A 17,680-nucleotide genomic window follows, 5' to 3' on the forward strand; every position below is an offset into this window, starting at 1 on the left:
GCAGGTGTTTAATGGGACCTAGCATGCAACGAGTTGCGCTGTTCGTTCACAGCACAAAGTTGACTCATCGCTTACCGCGCAGGAGGCAATAGCTATGTTAAATCTGCGACCCTATTTCGTTACCTTTTTCTTCACCATGCGCCGCCTGGTAATTCTGAGAATACGAACTCGATATCGACAAAGCTTCTTTCGGGGCATTTTCAGGGCGTTCTTCCGTAACAGGAGGACATTGTTTAATGTGGCAGTTCTCATGAATAGCACGTAAACGCGATACTGAAGCTACACATAATATTGGTTATACACGACTGTCACAAAGCCACCACGGACAATTTCCCATACCAGGTTTGTTTTTACGATAACTCCATCTTTTTCTCAGTCTTCCAGCGTCTCCTTTTCCTGAGGACAGGAATTCTACCTCGATCCACACGTTTAAAATGTTGGCTCCATTCGCCCCTATATTTTTCCACTTCGTCGTTTAAGTTAAATGTTCCTAATTCTTCCAGTATATTCACGTTTCTCATAAGATTACTCTTCGAGGAACCTTCTACGTAGCTTCAAATTCACTCCAGCAAGACAGGCACACTCATTATTTTGTAAAACTTTAACTTTGTGTCTTTCCTCTCCTATTTTGTTTACAGCTCCACATACATGCTGAAAGTTATTTTTATTCTGTATATCATTATCATTATTTAAATATCTAAAACTGAGGAATTGTTCCGTGCCTTGTCTTCAGTATCAATTTTTCATCGGACTCGATGTTTTCCACAGTAATTTTAGTTTTAGTGGTGGATATTTTCAGATTATAGCAGTGTCTGTATACTGAATGTTGTAAATTTGCTTCCTTATCCAGTATTATAATTGCGTCGTCTGTCATTAGCATTGTGTTAACATGCTTGATTTTTTCATTTGTATACAAGATACATCCTTGCCGGACGCCTTTTATTATTATTTGTTCTATTTGGGAACTGCCTATGTTATTTTTGAACCATTTTGTTTTTCCTTGTCTATATGAGATGTGTCGGATATCGTCTTTCTTCCGTTATTGTTCATAGCCTGTTGCCTTGAGCAAATAAAAAACAGCAGCATGTGCTTCTAGATTTACTTCACATCGTTTTTCTAGAACTCTTTTAATGCTTGATATTATCATTCGGGGAGCCTCCCTTTGTAATTGCTCTAAAGTGATTATTTAACGATCTTGAGTAAATTTTGTATACTGCATTTAAAAGACTTACACCTATTTTATTACATTTATTCATCCTTTTTTTAAAATAAAAATTACTCTGCGGTTTAGAGTCATTAGGGCTTTTATAACTATCAGCATTCACTGAATAATGTAAAAGCCTTGACTCAAAGTTCGATATTTATTCTATCTGGATCTCACGTTTTATAATTTTTTACGCTATTTAAAATCTGTTGGAACTCGTCTAATGTTAGTGAGTCAACTGTTTTATTATATTGGTGATCGCGTGTTAATGTTTTTTTTGCAGTAGTTTCGTTTTATCACAATTTTTCACTAATGTTTTATCAATTGTTGTTTCTTGATTACATGATTACGTTAATTCCAATGCTGACTTTTCCAACTGATTTAAAATTTTCAATATTTTATAGGCTAATTCTGCCATCCATGTAAGTCATATTAAATATTTGTGATCAGTTTATCCCAAGAATCATACTGTGCTTTCCTTATTAATTGTCTAGTGTGATTTAAGTAATTTTTGTACTGCTGTCCTGCTTCTTGTGTTCTGTTTTATAGTAGAGAATCAAATGATTTTTGTTTTTCTTTCACAGATTCCTCTGTCTCTGAGTTTCATATCCTCAACACCATTTTATCCTTAATTTTTCTTCCTATCATATGATTCAGGTGCTGCTTTCTGTATACAGTCTTTAATGTGATTCCGTCCGCCCACGGTAGCTGAGTAGTCAGCGTGACAGAATGTCAATCCTCAGGGCCAGGGTTCGATTCCCGACTGGGTCGGAGATTTTCTCCGCTCAGGGACTGGGTGTTGTGTTGTCCTAATCATCATCATTTCATCCCCATAGACGCGCAAGTCGCCGAAGTGGCGTCAAATCGAAAGACTTGCACCCGGAGAACGGTCTACTTGACGGGAGGCCCTAGGTACACGATATTTATTTATGTAATGTGATTCCACTCAGTACCTATATTATCAGCTGTCTGGGTACGTAATAGATATTGCTTTAAACTCTGTTAGTAGTTTTCTAATACCGTTCTCCTCCTGTAAATATACTTTGAATACTTCCTCTGAAGAACTGGGTTCCTTTTTATAGAATTTACTCCATTTGACTATTAATGTTACAGATTCCACTAGCAGGAAATGGTCTGGATATATACATTTCACCTGTAAACTCTTACTTCTAGCACTTGATTTCTGATTTGTGAGTTTATAATAAAATAATTTATTATGTGTTTTAAGACTCGAGCAGACCATGTATATTTATATATCCTTTCTCCTGAAGAATGAGCTGCATATTTTAAGTTGACAATAAATCTATGATTGCCTTATCTCTAGTCCATTCTCATTAACTTCTTGTTCCCCAAAACTAACAGGTACTTCTAGTATCGGTTGATTACCAGTTCTTGCATTTAGATCTCTACATATTGTAACATGAGATTTATTATTTATTTTTTCTACTTCTTTTGCGGGTCTTTGAAATTTTTCCCGTCTCTTCTTCCCTGGCTTCTTGTGGGGGATAACACCTATCGCTGTGAGATCTATTTTAAAGTTGTATGTGATATTTCTTTCATTTATTTATTTATTTGTTCGAATAACCCTTTTGAACGGTACTATAAATGAGCTTCAGTTTCGCTTCTTTGCGTTTAATTTTAGTTGCTCTCAGACGTCCTTCATCCTTGTAGACTGTCGTTCCTTTTCTTCGTTGGCACATTTCGTTCCTTTCGAAGACCTCTTTCTTTTCCGAATTTCTGGCTTTTGTGTCACTTCTCTAAAAGGTCTTCTGTTACCTGTTATGTCCATTTTAGTTCCAGTGTTTTTCATATCTTCGTCAGTTTCAGTGAACCCAGTGGGTCTGGATTTGTAGATGTTCAGTGACTTGTTACTCTGTTATTATCCATCCGGTATACGTGTCCATAAAACTGTAGTCTTCTTTTGCTCATTACATTAGTTAGCTTTTCCATTTTCATAGCTCCCTGTTTGACCGTAATTCGTGTTCAAAGTTATTATTACTTATAGATCCCAGTACTTTCCTGAGATTGCATCTTTGAACTTTTTCCAGTTTTTCAAGATCCTCATATCTTGTTAGTTTAAGTGTTTTTGCTGCAGACAGAGTTTCAAACCTTACCATTGTTTAATAAATGTTTTATGTTCCAGGACAAAGATTTTTAGTTGTATATTTTTTGTCGTTTGGAATGTACTCCGTTTTCCATGGCTATCTTTTCTTTTGTATTGCTTGTTATCCATTCTCGTTGGTATTTAGAACTGTTTCAGATATTGTGTTGTTAGGAATTTTAAGATTTGGGAGGTGGATAGAGGAATCACTGATTCTTGTCATGAAGTACGTTTTTCCAAATCATATTTTTGTCCTATTTTGTCTGCTTGTTTCTGTAGTTCCGTCACTTGTTCTTTGGCACTATCCAGTGAGTCAGTAGTTAATGCCATGTCATATGCGAAAGCTAGACAATCTATGGTAATTTTATTTTGGTTTCTTCCCAGTTCAGCACCATTAGTAGAGATGGATTTCCTGCGTTCTCTCATTACCTTCTGAAAAATAAAGCTGATAAACAATCTCTCGGTGTCTTACTCCTGATCCCATTTGGAGAGCTTTCATTTATGTGGTTGTAACTTATCATCTTATTTTTCCATTTATTATTTATTAAAATTGCTATTCTATAACAGGCTCTTCTATTTTTAGGAACACCATTCTATAAAATCATATAATCCCACAAAACTCCTCAATTTTTTGGTTTCCCTGATGACCATAATATCAGAGTTTCTTTTAGTATTTTTTTTTTCAATTAGACTCATTTATTACTCAGACCTCTTACATTCCAGGTTGCTGCTTTTGCCCGACCCAGAATCTCAAGTCGTGTATCCTTAATTTCGCACTTGGATCGTTTTCTCATTGATTCATCCGGTTGTTGTTTTCCTATTGCGAAGTTCTGAAGCGTTAAAAATTTCCTCCCTACAAGAGGGCACTAGCTTTTTACCAGAAAAGTACAATAGAGGCGCTGCATCCTCACAGCCTTCAGACAGGCTGCCAATTACGCTGCTCTGCAAAACTTAAACACTCAGTGGTAATTGATGATAGAGCTGAACCAACCGCTCAGGCGCGGGAATGGAGCGCCGTACTGCAAGAACTCCTTATCATCCTTGTGGCCAGCATGGGGCGGGGGAGGGGAGAGGGGGTGGCAATTTACACAGCATGCACTGTCGTCCGTAGTGGTAAAAAATGCTGTTAAGAATCATTTCATGCATTTTGTAATGTCCAGGGGACGATCATAAATCGCTTTAACTTCAGCGGATTTATTCTCTTTGAACGACAATGTCATTTCTATTCGTCTATTGCGTTTTCTTTCCATTACCTTCCGTACTTTACTGTAGCTTTTCTTTCTATATACAGTGCAAGTGTCCTTGAGCTGTGTTGCTTAACAGTGACACATCTTGCGAAAGTGTGTCTCATCCTTAAGTCTTGTATACAAGTGTATATCGTCGTTAATTGTTTCTGTGATCCACTATGCCGGACCTCGGCCTGTTAGCCCAAGCCTAATCCTCCATACAAGTATTTGTATTTATATCCCGAATAGAGAGAGTGTTCCAGTATCATCAAGCCCCCCGAAATTGGACTCTTTATTGGTTCTTACTCACTATTCGGACCATCCTATCATATCTGATGGCATCCGTTGTTCGCATCCAGAGGGACGCACCCTATAGGCGTTACAAGGTTCCCCATGAGATTAAAATTCGTCATACTAAATTACTTTTGTATATAAATACAATTTAGGCTTCTAAAGTACATATTGTATCGGGACACGGCATTCCATGCATCACGCACATAGTGCTGCACTGGTGCAAAAGACAGAAGTGGGAGTTCTAACCTAGGTTTGGTGCACAGCTATAGCTTGTTTCAAACATTCGTTGCAGTATATACTCACTTAATGGGAAGAAAAATTTAATCTCACGTAAGGAAAAAATCTATCATGTTGAAAGATCACTGCTATATTTTTAAGTTTGGGTTATGTGTGAAAGAAAATTAGAATATCCTCATTGAGGAGCGATGCCCTCTCATGTACGAACCTTTGATCCATGAATCAAATTTAAGAACGCAATCTGATTAGAACTAATATATGTAAATTTACTTAGGCAGTTAATACTTACTTTATGAATTCAGCTGCTTGCGATGCGCGTTGCAAAAAGAAATGGAGTCTAAGGAAGCATGAACAATTATATATGACATCTCATGAGTATGGAAGTGTTTAAGAACCATGGCTTATATCGATCTTCAGTGCAATGAGGATCTGCTTGTAGTTTGTTGCAGTGATGCACGAAACATAAAACATCGCACGAAAACACTTCCTGTAGAACACACATTGGGGTCTGTGCTACCTGCATCAGCTCCAAGCTCTACCTTGTTTGCTGAAAGTATGCATGGAAATCAATAATATTTGTAGCTATTGCGACTGTTGTCAACATAAAGTAAAATGAGTAAATCATGAATTTATACCACTGGAGATAGTCAAGAGACACGTTTTCAGTTCAAGTGATAGTGTACCAGCAAATCGGTATAATGTATTTAAACAGGAAAATACACAACCAGAAGACTGATTGTAAAGGAAGTTTAAATAAAATTCGTGTAAATGATCTCAGCGAAGTGAATAAGTCACAATTATACGATATTACTTGTGACTGGAGAACACGCGGCATTACAGATAGCCAAAGTGCAAGAAAACTGAACAAGTACGATTCAATATAGATCGCAAAGCATTTATAATAATTTACTAATGGAGAGAGTGACTAAAGAGACAGTATTACCATTTGGAGGAATAATAGCAAGCAGATTCTCTACCGTGCTTTGATATGAACTCACTCACAAAGATACAAATAACCGACATTCATATGTTGAAGACATATCCACCACAGGTAAATTACACAACCTTCGCGATGCGAATTAAGAACAGTTAAGCGTGAATCTCATCTTCGTCGCGAATGATTAACGAGCTCATATAGCACGTGCATTTTCTGAACGCGACATTCAGTAGCAGACAGTCCTTCCCCTACACAGCGTAACACAAGAGCAGTCTATTTAAAACTCAAGCCCGGCGTTCCTAGCGCGGCGGGTAGCGATATGATTGGTTCGTTCACCCGGAAAGCCAAAGCGTACTTCCCGTAAACCTAACAGACTATCCCACAGGTAAGCAATCTGTTCGAAGCCGATACTAGGTACAGAAATGCATTCTTGCAGTAACCGTTCAGCTACAAGTAAGCAAAATAATTTAAATGTGAAAAAATAATGAAACGCCCGCTAAATCACGCAGGGTTAACAGGTAATTAGGATTGTGGAAAGGACCAAGGGAGTTGCTGTCGGATTCACTTCAAAATTAATATTTATTATCATTTAGTTCCCAAATACACCTTTGAAAGAATTAAATTTGCTTCGCAGCTGAAGGCCTCGAAACAAATGCTTTAGAATAAGTTCAATTTTGAAAAGACATGACACACAGTTAAATTTACGAATAAGATAAATCGTATACATATGAGATCAGCATGCGGAGCGGCTGAAGACCGTCGGATTAAATCTTCAAAATTCCAAATATACTATGTGATTACTGAAGGCAGAAGGCCACAATGCTTTAAGATGCTCACAGGGCTGATGACCCTCAAGGTGCACAGAAAGAGATAACGAAACGCAATAAGATGGCTGAAGACCGCAAAGTTAAATTCCGCAAATTAAGGAAATATATATTGCAACAACTGGTAAAACAATACATTAAGTTTAAAATTTCCTTTTTTCCACACCAACGGCGGAAGGCCCACAATAACTTGTAAAATCTTTTAGGGGGAATTACAATAATCTTTCAAGAGCAGAAGACGATAATGTTTGGACTTGAAGGAAACTGTGAGAACATGTTTCAAGGGCTGAAGGCCCACAACTAACCTTGACAAATTAAAAATATAAAATACAGTTAAATTACAACAACATTAACACTGCCAAAAGAATAATTAAGAGAACGGCACTCAGGAGTCTCCAGTGGATCGGTCTGCCCTCGTTCACTTAGGCGAGACAGGTGGTGAGTCCAACTACACTTAATTCGTGCGAACCCAACCAAGGGACAGTCACGGACCGACCGTCCAACCGCTTGCTTGCCACGACGGAGTACACGAGAATTCGTGACGCCCTATTTTAGTGTGTGCATGACCAACAAGTTACCATAGAACGAAGGCTTACACGACCGGATGACATAGCTGCTGGTAAACGTTTCGGGATGTGAGGTCGTGGTCCAAGAAACTCTTTTGTTCCTGACGTTTCGTCCAGGACTGCGCTGGACATCCTCAGAGGCGCTCCTCCGCTGTTGAGTTGCGGACTCGGCAAGACTCCGCGGAGGAGTGCCTCTGAGGATATCCAGCGCAGTCCTGGACGAAACGTCAGGAACAGAAGAGTTTCTTGGATCACGACCTCACATCCCGAAAGGTTTGTCAACAAGTTATGTCGATGTGTAATGCCTGGTTACTGATACACACTCAATTAAGTAGTAAATTTTTCTTGACCTGAAGATGGCTCGTCAATGAACTGAAACCAGTAATCAATAAAGAAATTTTAACGGTCATGACCTAGGACTTTCGTCCACACACTTTAAAATAACAGATCGCCTGTCTTTTGATTTGACAACGTCAAATAACAATGGAAATTTTCTCTGTTTGCTGACACACAATGTTCGGGGGGAGAAAAAGCGATAGAAGAATTTCTCCGTCGTTTCATCAGGAACTAAATGTTATAACTGTGGTGGTCTTCTACTTGTGAGGCTTGGGGGGCGTACGTCATAAGAATGACATGTAGATATGTCTGCAGTTTCTTGTCATAAAAATGACATGTAGATTTGTCTGTAGTTTCTCAGCATCCATATCTCGCTTCCACGCTCCTCAAAACGCACAAAGATACAAATATATAGCTGCTGTCCAAGTTAAAGTTGTGGCTGCACATTCTGATCTCTACGACTTCTTTGTGATGGAATCCCGGCAGATTTTTGCACACTGTAATGTTTTTTCCTAATCAAACGTAACTTTTCTGTTTGTATTGCTCTCGGGTGTCCAGCTGGGTGCTGTTGCTAAGAGCAATACTACCAGTTAATTCGCCGGGAAAACATAATATCACAAGAAAAGGCTGACAGAGTACAGCAACCACTGATTAGCGTAACGTCTCTAACAAAGAGAACGAACCCTATGCTATAAGATTATGGGACTATCATGTAAAATTATTTTTGGAGTAGATGAGAGCTTACTGATCACGCGGTCTTCTTCAAACAGAAATAAATAAACTCCATCTGAACAGGTCTCGGAAGACACTAACATGTCATCCTGAGCATATAAGCGTCTCTGGATGCGGATATGGAGGGGCGTGTGGTCAGCACATTTCCCAGCCGGAAATGGTGTCCAGCGCAGCATCTTAACAAACAACTTTTGCACTAACCAATACAACTGCTGAAACTCTCACAAGGAACGTTATAAATTTCAGGTACTTCTGCTCGGCTACACAATACGTGATGAACATGATTTTTGTCCGAGTGATATATAGCAACGCATTAACGGGTATAGGGCTGTCAGCGGAGAGGGCCAAAGTTCAAATCTCGATCCAGACATTCTGATGTAAAACCCCTGTGATTTCTGAAAATAATTTCATGTGAGTGTTACGATGATTCGTTCGACAAGGTCGCGGTTGGCTTAATTCTCCGACCTACCCGAAATGAGCCGCTGCCTCGATTGTAATGTTTAGCATGAAAATTCCACGAAACATTCGAAAGCCAAGCACCTGCATCACTCCGTAGCCGTTACGACTACTACCGCCTTGACATAGTTTGCTAAGGGGTCGTCGGCATCCACGGGAGTGTGTCGAGTGCGTAACACGAAGCTATTTGAGACTGGCCTTCATTGCACACTTTCGCTGTTCATGCCACCAGTATGTAGGTCGAGGTGTCTAGGACAGGCCATCCCAAATACATGTAGTCCATAAGCTATTGAACAGAGCATGGCGGAGGGTATATCACACCTATATTATCGACTTTCTTTCGTGTTCCATTCGGATGGTGAGCTAGGAAAAAATGAACGTGCACATGCCTCATGAGTTTTATGCGGGAAATATGTAGATGACAGCATACTGGTCACGCGGTCTTCTTCAAATAGAAATGACTAAACTCCATCCGAACAGGTCTCGGAAGACACTAACGTGTCATCCTGAGCATATAAGCGTCTCTGGATGCGGATATGGAGGGGCGTGTGGTCAGCACACCGTTCTCCCGGCCGTTGTCAGTTTTCGTGACTGGAGCTGTTACTTCTCAGTCAAGTAGCTCCTCAGTTTGCCTCACAAGGGCTGAGTGAACCCCGCTTGCCAACAGCGCTCGGTAGACCAGACGGTCACCCATCCAAGTGGTAGCCAAGCCCGACACCGTTTAACTTAGGTGATATGACGGAAACAGGTGTTACCACTGCGACAAGGCCGCTGAATTTCTACAGAAACAGCTTTTCTTAATTTATTCAACAGGGTTTCGCAAGAAGTATTTCCAGTTTCTTTCAGTGGTTTCCATTACGTTCCCTCAGCATTTGTGTTACATTTCGTATCTGCTAAACTGACTTATAACGTAGCTCGCAGCATGTCCCTGAATTACACGTCTGTTGTCTTGCCTACTTGTTAGGATCCAAACACTGGAACAATGCAGTTGTTCGCACTAGCTTATATGATTTTCCTTAACCGTTGCATTACATTTTCCCAGAACCCTTTCAGGAAAGTCTGTCGCCCTCTCCAAAAATATTTTACGTGATAGTCCCATAATCTTTCTCTATATTAGAGGCATTACGCTACATTCATCCTCGTTTCAAAAGAGGTGCCATCATTTTACCGCGTGGAAATGCTGGCCAAGCCTTTTTGCAGTTATTATGATCGCCCGATGACGATTTTTTCCTGTACACAACTGCACCGTCCTATCTGATAAATCGTTTCTGCATAATAGCTAACAAAAATGTGGAGCACCCAGAAGAGAAGGAGAAAACAAGATGAAATTTCGTGGGCTGAGAAAGTGACTGATATTATTTAAGTTTTTACAATACCGAGTCAAATTTATAAGAAACTTAGCAGTAGGAGCCCATTTGTCAGTATGTCGTTGCGCCCCCTCTGGCCTGGATACACTCAGTCATTCTTTTGGGAAAGATGCCATAAAGCCGACGTATGTTCTCCGGAAGTAAGCTGGCCCATAAATGTTGCTACTGGTTCTTGATTTCATGCAAACTGGCTCCGGAACGTCGAGCGGTTCTAGGCGCTTCAGTCCGGGACCGCGCTGCTGCTACGTCCTGCCTCGGACATGGACGTGTGTGATGTCCTTAGGTTAGTTAGGTTTAAGTAGTTCTAAGTTCTAGGGGACTGATGACCTCAAATGTTAAGTCCCATAGTGCTTAGAGCCATTTGAACCGTCTGAACCATGCATACTGACACTGGAATGGAGTTGACTTCCGTATTTGTCCACTTTCGGGAACAGATCTGGGCAGCTTTCTGGCCATAAAAGTACCACAGAATCACGAAGAGAGCTTATAGACAACTGTACCATCTGTGGACAAGCATTATCCTGTTGAAAAATGGTGCCATGGTATTATCACGTAAGAGGGACCACATGAGGAGGCAGAAAATCGGTGGTGTACAATTGTGCCGCCCGAGTTTAAACACGTCTACTGGCCACCAACTCCCCAGACATGAAAATTATTGAGCATATCTGGGATGCCTTGCAAGGTGCTGTACAGAAGAGATCTCCACTGCTTCGTACTCTTACGGATTTATGAAAAGCCATGGTGTCAGTTCCCTCCAGCACTACTTCAGATATTAGTCAAGTCCATACCACGTCGTGTTGCCGCAGTTCTGCGTACACGCCGGGGCCCTAGACGATATTAGTCAGGTGTACCAGTTTCTTTGGCTAGTCAGTGTATATTTTTAGGTGAAAAGGTATTGCAGTTAGAAAGCATTTTTTTTCTCTTGGCAACGCATCTAAGGTCGCGCAAATATCCGGACCTCATTCATTTACTATTTGAGAATGAAAGTACTTTGCGACTTGCAAAAAACTTTACAGAGAATTTTAACCTATACGAAACTACTTCTTGCTGACACCCCCAGCAAAACGATGAGAAAAGAAAAGTTTATCGCTTACTACATTTTCGCTTTTCATGTAGTAAAACTGCTACACCAGCCACGACCTTTTAATTTATTGTTTTTTCGCTACCTACTCTATTCGGAACATAGTTTTCAGACAGTCTCCACATATACCATTGAATGTACCTGCAAAATTATAGTATTGTGCGACTCATAGTTCAGGAGTCTTGACGTCATAAGCGTTTAGGTGCGTGAAAAAGTACGAAGGGCGTACAATATGTAATGAAACATATTTTTTTCTCGTCCAGTTGCGGTTGAAAAAAAGGCAGAATTTTCTGTGGAACGTCGTGAAATATTGCCACTCAGGTCCTCTAGTTTCATGAGGTTCCGGTAGCTGGCGGTGCTTTACGTAGCTTTCAAAGTGGCGTCTGTATCGGAGGTGCGTTCCAAGCAGAGAGCTGTCATTGTGTTTCTTTTGGCGCAAAAACGGAGTATAGGCGCTTACAGAATATCTACGGAGACCTGGCAGTGAACAAAAGCTCGGTAAGTCGTTGGACGAGTCTTTTGTTATTATCGCAACAAGTTCGCGCAAACCTGTACAATCTGCCGCGTGTCGGCCGCCACTCCTGCAGTGTTGGAACGTCCGGACAATCTCATTCGACCTCACTGTACAAATGGACTTCTCTGTTGGTAGTACTGGCATAATCGTCCATTAGTTGGCTACTCAAAGGTATGTGCCCGCTGGGTTCCTCGTCACATAACAGAAGACCATAAAGAGCAACGAAGGACCATCTGTGCGAAATTGTTTGCGTATTAAGGAGCTGATAGCGACAGCTTTCTGTCGGACGTCGTCATAGGCTATGAAGCTTTTTCATCACTTCGAACCAGATACAAAACGGGTATCCGTGGAATGGTGCAACGACCATCTCTCCCCCGAACAAAAAGTTCAAGGCCGCACCCTCAACCGGTATTGTCATGGCGACGGTCTTCAGGGGGTTATTCTGTTTGATGTCCTCCCTCATGGTGTAACGATTAACTTTGAAAGGTGCTGCCTTCAGGAAATAGAAGAAACGACTCCAACGTGTTTGTAGCCACAAAAATAAAAATGAACTTCTTCTTCTGCTTGATAACGCAAGGCCTAACACAAACCTGCTCATTCGAGAGGAGCTCACAAAGCATCATTGTATTGTTCTTCCTTACCCACCCTACAGCCCGGATCTCGCACCTTCCGGCTTCCACCTGTCTGGCCCAATGAAGGATGCACTCCGCGGGAAGCAGTACGTGGATGGTGGGGAGATCATTGAAGCAGCAAGACATTGTCTCCGACGTCGACCAGTAGAGTGGTAGCATGCGGGCATAAGGACCTCGGAGTAAGGTGGCGTAAGGCTATCGCATTGAACGGAGATTACGTTGAAAAATAGGTTTTGTAGCCAAAAGAGTGGGGAAAAATATGGTGTACTGAAATCCTGAAGAAAACCAAACTGATTTAAGAAAAAAAGCATTGCATTATTTATTGAACTCTCCTCGTAGCTTCTGCTTAAAATGGCGCACAGTAAAACTTAAACATCAGTCATGAAGTTTCAATTTTTTACTTCTTTACTACAAATTCCATTCGCCATAGGCTTTGCAGACAGTATCCACTAAAAATCTGAATGTACTTGCAAAATTATGTCATTGTACGACGCATAGTTCAAGAGATATAACGTCATAAACATTGCAATGCGCGAAGAACTCTTCCTTTTACTAAATGAAACGCAGGTTACCCAAATACACATCTATTAATCCGCTGGGGGTGAGCTAAAGCATTATGGACACCTGCTTAGCAGAATGTTGGTCCACCTTTGAAGCACAAACATCAGCGATTCATCGTGACATTGATCTGACAAGTTCTTCGTAAGTTTCCAGAGGTATGTACCACCGGATGCCTACCCACAGCTCACACAGTTCCCGTAAATTACGAGCCGTTGTCTTGTGGGCATAGAGTCAGCGCCTGATCTCGTCCCGCGATGCTTGTGAAGCAGCTGTTCCATTGGATGACAGTGGATCCGGACACGACTATCGACATGGTGTCACAAGAAGCGTGATGTATCTGACCAGAGACTGTCTCAAGGTCCAATATCGATATGCCCACTGTAACTGTAACTGACAATGTGGTTGCGTAGACTGCTGCGGAGCCCGATGATCAGCAGCGTGTGGTGAAAGTCGTTCTCGTCACATAAATCTGTCAAATAAATGTTTGTTTTATGAATATCTGAAGTATTTATTTCTTTCAACATATTACAAATTACAATCAGGGAAGAAATCGCAAAGAAAAGATATCAGCAATGCTTTCAAAGTTATTTCTCTCTTAAATAACTCCGTGTGCTACATATTTCTAAGAAGCTGCAGTCCCACATTTGTGTGATCAGAAGCTTTGGCGTAGCGTCTAAATTCAGCAGCATGTTCGAAGTTCCCAGTTTCGAAAGTTATGCAAGCTGTAGTTTCACAAAATGAAAATAAATTGTCGTTTCACGTTTTTACGCACTCGAATTCATGCTGTCATAAACAGTTTATTTAAACATATTTAAGTTGTATTTGTTTGTATCTGAAACTTAGCCCACCTTTACAAAACGTAATATTAACGGAATTGTAAATGATCTGAATGCAGCTTGACTTTGTATCAAATGCGCAACGGAAGTAAATAATTACGTGGCCCTAATTAAAATTTCCACTTACTTCGCATCTTGACAACATTGTTACAGATTTCTCGAAAGCACAACAGCAATATGGCAGCGGCTAAGCTAGATTTCTGTTTCTAAATACATATATCATTCCTGTGAAATGATATTCCAAGACAACAATTTTAGAATGAAATATATATTCAAAAAGACTGAGTAATACTTCGCTTGATCTTTACACATAACATTGGTTTGAACACTACTATGCTTAATAAGGTGAGCAATATTTTTCAAAGGGTACAGTGTTAACAGAGAATTTCTATAAAAATCAAACAGCTTAATCAAATAGTATGCGATTCCATTACTCAGGGTGGTGGGGTCGTCATTCTGTCAGCTCCGAGCAAGTTACTTAGCTGACAATAATCATTCCTAGCTGCGCAATGCTGCACTCTTACCTCAAACTTCTTCTCTTAGAAAATAATGAAGTTATTCAAAATACACTCCTGGAAATGGAAAAAAGAACACATTGACACCGGTGTGTCAGACCCACCATACTTGCTCCGGACACTGCGAGAGGGCTGTACAAGCAATGATCACACGCACGGCACAGCGGACACACCAGGAACCGCGGTGTTGGCCGTCGAATGGCGCTAGCTGCGCAGCATTTGTGCACCGCCGCCGTCAGTGTCAGCCAGTTTGCCGTGGCATACGGAGCTCCATCGCAGTCTTTAACACTGGTAGCATGCCGCGACAGCGTGGACGTGAACCGTATGTGCAGTTGACGGACTTTGAGCGAGGGCGTATAGTGGGCATGCGGGAGGCCGGGTGGACGTACCGCCGAATTGCTCAACACGTGGGGCGTGAGGTCTCCACAGTACATCGATGTTGTCGCCAGTGGTCGGCGGAAGGTGCATGTGCCCGTCGATCTGGGACCGGACCGCAGCGACGCACGGATGCACGCCAAGACCGTAGGATCGTACGCAGTGCCGTAGGGGACCGCACCGCCACTTCCCAGCAAATTAGGGACACTGTTGCTCCTGGGGTATCGGCGAGGACCATTCGCAACCGTCTCCATGAAGCTGGGCTACGGTCCCGCACACCGTTAGGCCGTCTTCCGCTCACGCCCCAACATCGTGCAGCCCGCCTCCAGTGGTGTCGCGACAGGCGTGAATGGAGGGACGAATGGAGACGTGTCGTCTTCAGCGATGAGAGTCGCTTCTGCCTTGGTGCCAATGATGGTCGTATGCGTGTTTGGCGCCGTGCAGGTGAGCGCCACAATCAGGACTGCATACGACCGAGGCACACAGGGCCAACACCCGGCATCATGGTGTGGGGAGCGATCTCCTACACTGGCCGTACACCACTGGTGATCGTCGAGGGGACACTGAATAGTGCACGGTACATCCAAACCGTCATCGAACGCATCGTTATACCATTCCTAGACCGGCAAGGGAACTTGCTGTTCCAACAGGACAATGCACGTCCGCATGTATCCCGTGCCACCCAACGTGCTCTAGAAGGTGTAAGTCAACTACCCTGGCCAGCAAGATCTCCGGATCTGTCCCCCATTGAGCATGTTTGGGACTGGATGAAACGTCGTCTCACGCGGTCTGCACGTCCAGCACAAACGCTGGTCCAACTGAGGCGCCATGTGGAAATGGCATGGCAAGCCGTTCCACAGGACTACATCCAGCATCTCTACGATCGTCTCCATGGGAGAATAGCAGCCTGCATTGCTGCGAAAGGTGGATATACACTGTACTAGTGCCGACATTGTGCATGCTCTGTTGCCTGTCTCTATGTGCCTGTGGTTCTGTCAGTGTGATCATGTGATGTATCTGACCCCAGGAATGTGTCAATAAAGTTTCCCCTTCCTGGGACAATGAATTCACGGTGTTCCTATTTCAATTTCCAGGAGTGTATATATTCCTTTCCCCTTTCAATGAGTACATGATATTCACCCTTGCTCCTTTCTTCATCTAATAGATACAGTCACAAATCCACACAACACTACTAAATACGTCCATCATCTACCCCACTTCATCTAAGAATGTATCAGACTGCGCAGAGGCAAAGACTGTTCCGCGACAAGATCAAAGATTGTTTAACAATAACGTAACTTGTTCTCTCTCTGACGAGCACATCGATGACATGCAAAAATGAAAATGACATGATCACCTTACACATACTCTATCAGAAGTATTCGGACGTCTGTTAGTGAAGATTAGCGTGGGTGTATTAATCCTTCGTTTAATGAGATTGGAACACTTTGGGGGACACTTTCTGTGAGGTGTTTGAATGCCTGTGGAGGAATGACAGCGCAGTCTTCCTCAAGAACCGAGACCAGATAAGGTAGTGATGGGGTCTACAGCGAAGTCGACGTTATAACTCATTCCTAAGGCGTTCCATTGGCTTCAGGTCGAGACTCCGGTAAAGTCAGTCCTTATCAGGTATTTCATTGTTCACAAACCAGTGCCTCACCAATTCCGCTTTGTGACAGGTTAGATTGTCTTGCTGATACAATCATCGCTACTGCAAGCAGTACAGAAAACTGTAAAATTAGATGATGTCCCCATGCACTTAGCTCTTCTCACACTATTGTTGTGTACCCATACTGAAGGTCAAACAATAGATAACTGTAGTAACTGAACCCAATGTGAAGACTTATATGAAAAGTGAGAGATCTTAATCGCACCATCTAAATACGCACAAGAAACTGAAGTACTTTTGAAAAAAAAAACGTTAGTAATCTTTCCTCAAGAAGTTCTGCCCGTTATCATGGATAGAGATGCTGTAAGTATTTACAGTAGAACGAATAAAAAATAAATTGGAAAATCAAACTTGCGTGCTCTGTTAGCGATGGGATTACACAAATATATCAGCAAGAGATCTTATAAACAGTCGAAACAGATGGCTTTCAGAAAAAATGTTAACAAGTAATACGTAAATAAGTAAGCAGCCAAAAGAAAATTTCGTTGTATTATTTTTACCTAAAAGAAGATAAAGGAAATGTCACTAATACTTGCTACATATGAAAAACGAAGATTCCTTCGCCCCGCCCTCCCCTTTTTCTTAGTTGGCTTTCTGACTTGGCTGCTGTATCCTCAGTATGAGTCGACGCTGTTATTCTTGACAAAATACATTTGTTGCCATAAATGGCACCAACAGAGGCTAAAATCTGGTGTCAACTTGATCAATTGGCGTGATAGTCTTAAGCAGAGAAAATAGCCACTCAGTTCTCGGTGACGCAGAGGCCGCCAGCAGCTGGTTTCAGAATTACGGCCAATGTGGAACAGACGGTGTCGACCTCTTTGCCACGACGTGGTCGATTGCCACATGAGTTATCCTGCGAATATACAAGTTTGTTAATAAATTCACCTATGCTTCAGAAGACGCTATCTGTGTGTGGTGGTCACGGTGTCTGTCGCCCGCCATCACATCGGAATAACCTGTTAGGCAGTGGTTTATTAAATACTCGTTCATATTCCTCTGGAATATGATGCGTCAAATAACTATGCGGTTATCGTTACAGCGGCCATCTGTGTAGCCTTTCGAACATCTGTCTTACTGTAGCTATGTTACAATGTATTACACAAGGTTTGAACGACGAACCGGAGATGGCGCCCAGGCAAACTGTGCGAATCGATTAACTCCTTTTGCAAAAAAAAAATTTAGTTGAGCTGAAATTAATGATCAGCAAATTGTAC

This window comes from Schistocerca nitens, chromosome 6, assembly GCF_023898315.1.
Source record: "Schistocerca nitens isolate TAMUIC-IGC-003100 chromosome 6, iqSchNite1.1, whole genome shotgun sequence".
Taxonomy (NCBI): Eukaryota; Metazoa; Arthropoda; class Insecta; order Orthoptera; family Acrididae; genus Schistocerca; species Schistocerca nitens.